Raw genomic sequence first — 9,290 nt, forward strand, 5'->3', positions numbered from 1 at the left:
GATGAACCCCTAGTGCCCGCCGACCCTTATTGCAGTGAGTCTGGGGATGAGTCTGAGGATGAGTCTGAGGATGAGTCTGCCAAAGTGGAGAGTAGGCATGTCTGGACCAATGAGTGTGAGGAATGGAGAGTCTTATATCATGCAGCAAACATCCTCCGCCAATCCATCGAGCACCATGTCAAGTCCACCAAGCAAGACCTGAGCGGTGCACAGCTGTCTCCTGAGGATAGCGCGCGATTGATTCCTGACAAGCTCTTTAATTTTCTTGCATGGACCCTGGACAAGGATGCCGAATTCTCGACGTGCCGCTTGCCGTCTCTTGAGAGTGTTCTGCAACGCCGCATCCATGCCATCTGCCAGGATCTTATGTTTTGCGGCACTGGTTACCGCACTCCGAAACACATTGTGCTGGGCATGGCAATCCATCACCTGTGCCGCAGTAAGCAGATGGTTACCATGTTGAATCGTCTTGGCTATTGCTGTAGCTACAGCCAGGTACTGGAGCTGGAGACTTGCTTGGCAGAGTCTTTTACACGCCATCAGCACGATCAGTCTTTCTTGCCTGCCGCCATCGACACTCGCAAGCCGTACCATTTCGTGTGGGATAACAATGACCTTTGCGAGGAAACACTGAGCGGACTTGCGACTACGCACTGTACAAATGGTATCGTTGTACAGCCTTCTCTGCAGGATGAATCGGTAGCAAGTGAAGCGACTTCCATCTCTCTGCCTACGCTGTCAACGTCGAAGCGAAAGCGCTCATTGGCAATGGTCCCGGAGATTCAGCCTGTGTTTGCAATGCCTGCAAGACAAAATCCACCTCCCACCAGCCTGCCTGAATCATCATACGCCTATGCTGCTGACACCCGCTCTGGTGCTGCATTGATGGACTTTGTCTGGAAGCTCTCCCGGTTCTGCCCAGATGGACAGATCAGCAAGCCTCGTGCAGTCATTGAGATTGGAGCTGCAGCTGATGGCAAGTCTCAGAGCATACCCGCGTGGACAGCATTCAATTCTCTCGCGACGAAGAACAATGTGCCTTCTAAGTCGGAGATTGGTTACTGTCCGGTGATCAATGCATCGCCAACGGAGAACCTCACTGTCTATACCTTACTATGCCGCTCCATTACCATGGCAAGGCAGGCTGATCTTCCATTCACGATGGTAGTTCTGGATCAAGCAATTTATGCCAAGGCTGTCGACATCGTGTTGCAGAGACCCCAAGAATTCCGCTCTGTGGTTCTCCGAATGGGCAGCTTCCACATCACCATGACGCTCCTGGCTATTATCGGAAAGCGCTTCACGGATGCTGGCCTGCTAGACCTCCTCGTCGAAGCACAAGTGTCCGGCTCTGCGACTGCTTCCTTGGCATTGGCAGGGAAGCACTACAACCGTGGTGTTCGGTTCCATAAGTGCGTTGCAGAAGCCATGGAGCGCCTTCGATGGCGCTCATTTATCGATTCGACTGCAGATGCTGACTTGGCCAAAGTCATGTCACAGAACGTTGTGGACGGCATCGTGGAGTTGCGGAACCACATCTCAGACGACAACGTTAGCCGGCTAGTGGATTCTTCTGAAGTGAAGACCCTGCACAAGATGTATGCAGAGTTTTGCTCGCAGCAATCCGACGCATCTCCTATGTTCAAATACTGGTCCAGCTATCTCTCTATGGTGTCGCTATTGCTGGATTTCATCCGCTCAGTACGCACTGCCAATTGGCAATTGCACATGTCTTGTATCAGGGCCATACTTCCCTGGTGCTTCGCCTACGACCGGCACAATTATTCCCGTTTCATGGCCTACTACTGGCTGCAAATGCTGAAGCTACCAGAAACCCATCCTGATGCCGCAAAGTACCTGGAAGATGGTGGATTTGCTGTCCAACGTGGGAACAATGCCTTTGCGCAGGTGGCCTCGGATATGGCAATTGAGCAAACGATCAACCGGTCCTCGAAGACCTCTGGTGGCATTGTTGGCATCAGCAGATCACCATCGGCAGTTCAGCGTTGGATTGTCACGTCACACGACCGTGCGCGCATCTCGGATGTCTGTATGGAGCACTGCGGGTTAGATGAGAGCACCCAGCAAGGTGAAGCTCTTCACACAGAATGCCAACAGACGCGAATGGCCAGAGATGAAGCAGACGTTCAGCAAATCGAGTCAACTGTTTGTGGCTGGGTGAATCCCTTCTCCACCACACCAGCAGGAAGCAGTGAGGACCTGGTGGGGCTTTCATCAGGCCTTTCGTGCTCAAACGATGCAAAGCAGGATCTATTTGAGGCTGAAGTGCGTGGCGAGGCAGCCTTCCGCAACTTCGTTGAAGAAAGGCTTGTGCTGCAGAACAAGAAGTTCCTTGACCCCCTGCCAAAGCTGAAGTTGAAGACCTTTGCCATACAAAAGCAGAAGGCGTCAAGTCAAAGCAAATCGATTCCGGTCCTGCGTGCTGACTGTGCCCTCTTCAGTAAGATGGCTGTAATAGCCCAGAGCCGGCATATGGATGTACGACAAGTTCTGTCCTACCCACTTGGCTCAGCTCCACTGTCTCTGTGTACGCCAGATGGCACTTTGGCGAAGACGAACAAGTCCGCCCTGCTTCAGTTACTTGAGAAGGTGTCTCCGTCTGCAAGTTTGCCTGAAACTGCTCCCGCCGAGTCCAGTGCCCTCATTGTTGATGCAATGGCCATGTTGCAAGCACTGAGCCAGAAGTCTATACCCGCAACGTTTTCAGAGTTGGCATCATTCATATTCAAAAGTCTCTCCCACAACTTCCGCCAGTACAAGCGTGTCGATTTTGTGGTTGACTCGTACCCAGACCTGTCCATCAAGAACATTGAGCGCGACCGCAGAGCTGCGACCAGAGAGCAGGTACGGCAGCACATATCCAGTGGCTTGCAGCAGACCCCAGCACAATGGTCAAAGTTCCTCAGTGTTAGCCAGAACAAGACAGAGCTCATCTCTTTCTTCATGGCAGAATGGTGCATTAGCACCTATGCAGCTGATCTTTGTGGGAGAGAGCTCTTTGTCACGGCTGGAGATCTATGTACCAAGCTTTCATCAACTGCTGGTTCTGGAATGATCAAGGCAGATTGCATTGAGCTGAAGTGCACACATGAGGAAGCTGATACTCGGCTCTTGCTGCATGGGAAGCATGCTGCTGACAATGGCTACACATCGATCACCATCAAGTCACCAGATACTGATGTAGCTGTTCTTGCATGCTGCCTTAGTGCATCATTTCCGGAGCAAGCGAATCTGTACTTCCTCACTGGCTCAAGGAGTAATGTGAGGTTACTTGACATGAAGGCCATTGGAAGTCAGCTTGAACAGTCGGCTTGCACTTGCAGTGCTCTGTTGGGCATGCATGCTTTCACTGGATGTGATACAGTCAGTGCATTCCATGGCCGTGGCAAGGCAGCAGCTTTCAGTCTGATACGTGCTGATGGTGAGAAGGGATCTCGTGCTCGTGCTGCTATGTCCTCCCTGGGTCAAACCTTCAAAATCTCGTCCAGTCACGTACCGCCCATTGAGCAGTTTACCTGCTTGCTGTACGAATGTGGTGTTGCCGACATCAACGATGCACGGTATCAGCTTTTCTCCAGCGCAGAAACATCGAAAGACTCCAGCCGCTTGCCGCCATGCAGAGATGCTTTGCTAAAGCACATTGCCAGAGCAAACTATCAAGCTGCTGTGTGGAGACGGGCGCTGGAGCCCCAGCCGGACATCCCTCCTCCATTCAGCGATGGCCAAGGCTGGAAGCTAGTGGATGGCAAGCTCCAAGTTGACTGGTTGTCCTTGGAGCCTGCTCCCAAGGCCCTCCTTGAGTTCGTCAAGTGCAGTTGCAAGACCGGTTGCAGTGGAGGTCGCTGCTCCTGCAAAGCCCAGTCCTTGCACTGCACGGATGTGTGTGGCTGTGCAGAAAGCTGCCAGAATAGAGACAATGCCTTGAGTGATGACACTTGATGATATCTTTCTCCTCACTGCCGTAAACAATCTTGCCAGTCCTTGTGCAAGATAGTTGAAGATTCTCGCAGATAATTAATACGTGAAGCATATCGTACGACAGCCTTCTATACTTATATTAATAGTCGTGTATTTACAATGATATTCGACTATCCGGAGTCGACTTGAAGTCAAACTTGATGACAGCATCTGTTATGTCCATGCTCTTGTACACATTATTATCGATGAAATATATATGTCATGTTCTTGTGAGCCATCCAAACTGGCCTTCTGTCTACTTTCATTCTCATGACTGCTGGAATCGTAACCAATGTGCATGTACATGTTTTGTACTGTTTGTACTTATGACTGACTTCCCGTGCTGGAAGTCATGATTGTACAAGTACCCTGCGGAATAAAGTATGCTTTATCTCTGCGTGTGGTGAAATAGTCAGTTGCTTCCTTCATACCAGTACACTGTATTCTGATATGATAACTGTACTGTATACAATGCTGTAGTACATGTACATGTACATGACTCTATATTTATGACTATTCGCATTGATACAATAGAGTGCACGATGTACATGATACTCCATGTACATGTATGTTTTACTAGTAGCAGTGCCAGTTGACACGAATACATACATATTATGTACCCCTCAACAAATTTGGACCTTCTGTGGAAGAAAAAAACATGAAAAACACGCTGTTGCCATACTGTTGCTATGCAGTTGCTATGGCAACCCATGGGAAACTTTCAAGTACCAATTCCACACTGTTCCATCTCGATTCCAGGGGTGAAAAATATATCAGGCGACTCTACACGACTAGGGCTACAAGATAAAGTACATATTTTGTTGTGCGCTCTCAGTGGAAACGAAACTTCACATTTCTCAACCCTGGCCCCCGTACTAGTAGTCCTTCGCATCATAATCACGGCCAGCAATACGCAACAAAACGTTCCTTCGTGAAACGGTAAAATCACCGCAGATTCATACTTCATTTCGCGTACGGGAAAGTCATCGCGCGAAGACTTTCCCATACGCGAAATAGTTATTATTATTATTATTATTTTTTTTTTTAGTGCAATAAAGAGTATAATAGATGCAGACATGGCCAGACAACAACGAGTTTATAGGCGTTTCACACTCACGTCTTTATTCGCGTCTTCGTTGCCTAGGCGATCCCCGGGGAATCCCCAAAACGTGAGCTGAAGACTTCAAAACGCAGACGCGGCCCTATGGGCAGAGTCTTCGGCCACGTCTTCGTCTTTTTTGTCGTCTTGAACTCTTGTCTGGCCTAACCGCATGCGCAGAGATCTTGGCGGGGAAATTTAAAGTGAGCATGCAACCTGCTAGCTGCATCTGTCAAAAGAATTCTCTTCTTCCGTTCCGTTCTCTTCGACTTTGACATTGAGGTTCCGTTCTTTTCTTTTCATACCGGTGCCTTTGTTCGTACCTTCACCTTCACCATGACGAAAACGTTTGATAATGAGGCCGAGGCTTGCCTGTTGCGGATTTGGCGCCAGATTTACGCTTCCAATGTCGATCGGGAAGCAATTGCCCAAGGCCGCGCCACAAAAGAAAAAGGAAGAGCCGAAGCACACGTGCTTCCATCGCAGGGCGTAATATTCTTCACCCACAAAAGCGAAAAAATGTTGACCACAAAACTAAAACTGAGAACTGCTTGGTCTTCCTCGAGGCTGGCTGTACATGGTGTGGAAACTACAGAACTGCCCAAGATTTTTTTATTTTGAATCTACTCGCATGCCGTTATTTTTTTTGCCCATGGACTGCTAAAAATGTTGCTGATTGTTGGCAAAACGATGTGTTCGATGTGTATGTGAATCGACTTGTGCAGCAAGTCGACGTTTTGGCTGAAAACGACGTCACAGAAAGACGCGAGTATGAAACGGCTATAATGGAATTGTATCCTTTAAAAAAAATCCTCTAAAATTCCATTAACTCGTTGTTGTCTGGCCATGTCTGCATCTATTATACTCTTTATTGCACTCATAAAATTGCTTTCTCCACACCGACTCTTTATTAAATTTTTATAGGGCATTCCCACAGGCCTATAGTTGAGCTGAGATCAACTTTTTCGCGACACGACGCATTTCCCGTACACGAAATGAAGTATTTAGGGGGTCGCCATGGCAAATAATGGGTCCATTGTTATTAGGCATCTGCCTGTTTTGGTTTCTCCACTATAAATAAAAGGATACCGAATAATAATGGAAAAACCAAGATCCAACATACTACACATTAGGCAAATGCGGATAATGCCGGCAGAAAAATTGGCAGAATTCGGTACTTTTCCGGTAAGTTTCATGCATGTTTGGTATGTGGATAAAGAAATGGAGCAGAATTCGAGGCCCGCCATAAGGTTTGTATGGTTCTGCCAATTTCACTGCTTTTCGAGCAGAATCTGTCACTTTTTCGAGCATTATCCGCACACCCCTACAACACATGACTGCAGTGTTGCATATTGGTAGATTTCATTAATGACACGTATTTCCCTGATGATTGTCTCTAGAAGACTAATTAACTTGTTCGGAAATTTTATTATCCATATTTTATTCTTGTCGATTACTACGTCCAATGTCCGCTTCGCTGATTCTGCTGATTGTTTTTAGACCAATTAGGCTGCGTTCGTTTTTAGCTACCTGGTAGAGTAGAGTAGAGTCACTCTACCGATAGAGGTAGATGGTAGAGGCAAGTGCACGAACGTTATTCTACCGGATTGAGTAGTTTACACGATTGTGTGACGATATGTACGTGAAATGTTTCTCCTCTGTATGGAGTTGTGTACAAATCCTTGATCTCCGAAATCCCGTAGCTCTACCAACTTCTACCGGATTCTACCAACTTTTTCCCGGGAGAGCCGGTAGAGGAAAGTCGAATCTACCCTTTTGAGTAGATTTTTTTTCAAAAAACGAACACCTCTACCGAAAGAAGTAGTTTCTAGCCAAACCTGTAGATCAAAAACGAACGCCCCCTTAGAACAAGGTCTGTCTCGTTGTCCAGGAAACTACCGTGCCCCTGACAAGCCGTATCTTGGTCCAAGATATGGAATTAGGTACCGCCATTGACGATGTACGTGTTGCCAAGAAGCAAGCGAAGAACACAGTTGACGCCTCGGTTCGGGCTGATGCTGTGCTTCTTTCCTCATCTGTGGATACTGAGTTGCAGCGGGTCATTGCGCTAGCGTCGGAGAAGGGAGCTTCTTCCTGGCTGACCTGTCGACCCTTGAAGCGGCATGGCTTAACCCTCGCCAAGGGTGAGTTCCGCGATGGGATTCACTTGCGCTACGGCTGGCTTCCACAGCGACTGCCATCATCTTGCAGCTGTGGAGCCACATTTTCAGTCGCTCACGCTTTGTCTTGCCCCACAGGGGGTTTCCGTCGGTGCGGCACAATGAGGTGCGTGACCTCACTGCCCACATGCTGAAGCGAGTGGCTCACAATGTCTCCGTGGAGCCCCACCTGCAGCCGGTCACTGGGGAGCAGTTCCGGTATCACACCGCTATCCAGACCGAGCAGGCCCGTCTCGACGTTGCGGCAAGTGGCATCTGGGGTGGCTGGTTTGAGCGCACCTTCATCGATGTGAGGGTTTTCAATCCTCATGCGACCTCAAACCGCGCCACCTCCATTGCTTCCTGCTACACCAAGCACGAGAAGAAGAAGCGGCGCTGCTACAAGCAACGTGTCCGCGACATAGAGCATTCGTCGTTTGTTCCGGCCATATTCTCTACCACTGGTGGTTTGGGCAAACACGCGGAGTCGCTCTACAAGCGGATAGCTTCTCTTCAAGCCGCGAAGACTGGAGAAGCATACAGCTGTGTTATGTCTTGGGTTCGATGCAAATTGAGTTTTGCCCTACTCCGGTCCAGCGTGATGTGTTTGCGCGGATCCCGGAATCTTCGGCCGGTGCAGTTGGACTCACCTCCCACCTTGGCGGTTGCTGAGGCGGGTATTCGCATTTGATACCATTTGCCTCTGGTTTTGTCTGTATTGGTTTCGTCTGTGCTCTTTTCATCCTACCAAGAGTACATAACCCCCCAGAGTGTGCAACTCCCACATACCCTGTTGTCCCGACAGAATTTCAAGTTGACGTCATTACCGTAAAGTACCGTTGATCCGCCCCCACGCCATGTCGCTTCCCAGCTGGGTTTTCGGCAGGGGGCGGGAATTAGATCAAGGCTGTCAAGTGCAGTACGATGTACAACAACGTAGAGGATCAGACTCTGCTGAATTGTGCACATTTTGATCCTGGATTGGCAAGTATTGTGTACAGCAGTGCATGCGTCGGTTCAACATCGTATTTCGTTGTATACGTATCGCTTCACAAGGAGAAAATCGACAGGGGGCGGGAATTAGAGAGGGGGCGGATCAACGGTACTTTACGGTATTTATGACGCAATGCTCCTTGCACCAGTGATTTACAACATGTGTACGGGTGTCAACGCATCACACGTTTTTCTTTGCAATAATTTGTACAGGATCGATTGGCTTCGGTCAACCACAGGTTCCGGATTCGTCTGATAACCCGTGTACAGTGCGCATTGCATCATCAAAATGACGTCAACTTGAAATTCTGTCGGGACAGCACCCATAGTGGAGTTTATTTATTTATTCACAATCACGTGGCACTAGCCAATGAAATGGTGATGTGGGCGATAGCCAGCCATGTGTTGCACACTCTGGGGGGATATGTACTCTTGATCCTACTACTGTACTAGTAGTTTTCAGTCCGCTATCGGGCAGCAGCACTCCAGTTTAACTTCTTTTTCCTTTGACTTGATCATTGGTATTTTACCATCAGCAAAAAAATCAACAACCAAGGAAACGACCAATCAGCGATGTTCCTGCCAAGGGCCTTGTCAGAGTTTAAAGCCCGCTCAATCGTAATCTTGCTACTCTTGCTGACGTGTCGAGGGCCTTGGATTAGTTTAAGGCTGCGTTTACACGACAACGCTGGGGTGAAAACGCAACAAAATCCGTTCGGATGCATGGTTCATTTACACGGTATGAGGAGCAAAACGTAAAAGTTGTACACCAAAACGGAAGAAAACCGAAACGCTGGCCAAGGTGGAAGAATTTGAAAACGGAAATGTTCTGCCGGATAAATTTGGGTGTGTAAACAGTCAAAGTAAGCTGGCCTCGTTTTCCGTCACGTGTGTTTCGTTTTCCGTCACGTGTGTTTCGTTTTCGGCCGTTTACACGGATCTGACAATCAGAAAAATTGTTTTTCTATTAATTTTGTCGTCATGTGACGAGTATTGTTTTGTGGCCTGTTTTCAACTATTGCTTGAGTGTGATTGGTGCTTCCACGACAACACTTGGCACA

This window comes from Sycon ciliatum, chromosome 9 (assembly GCF_964019385.1).
Source record: "Sycon ciliatum chromosome 9, ocSycCili1.1, whole genome shotgun sequence".
Lineage (NCBI taxonomy): Eukaryota > Metazoa > Porifera > Calcarea > Leucosolenida > Sycettidae > Sycon > Sycon ciliatum.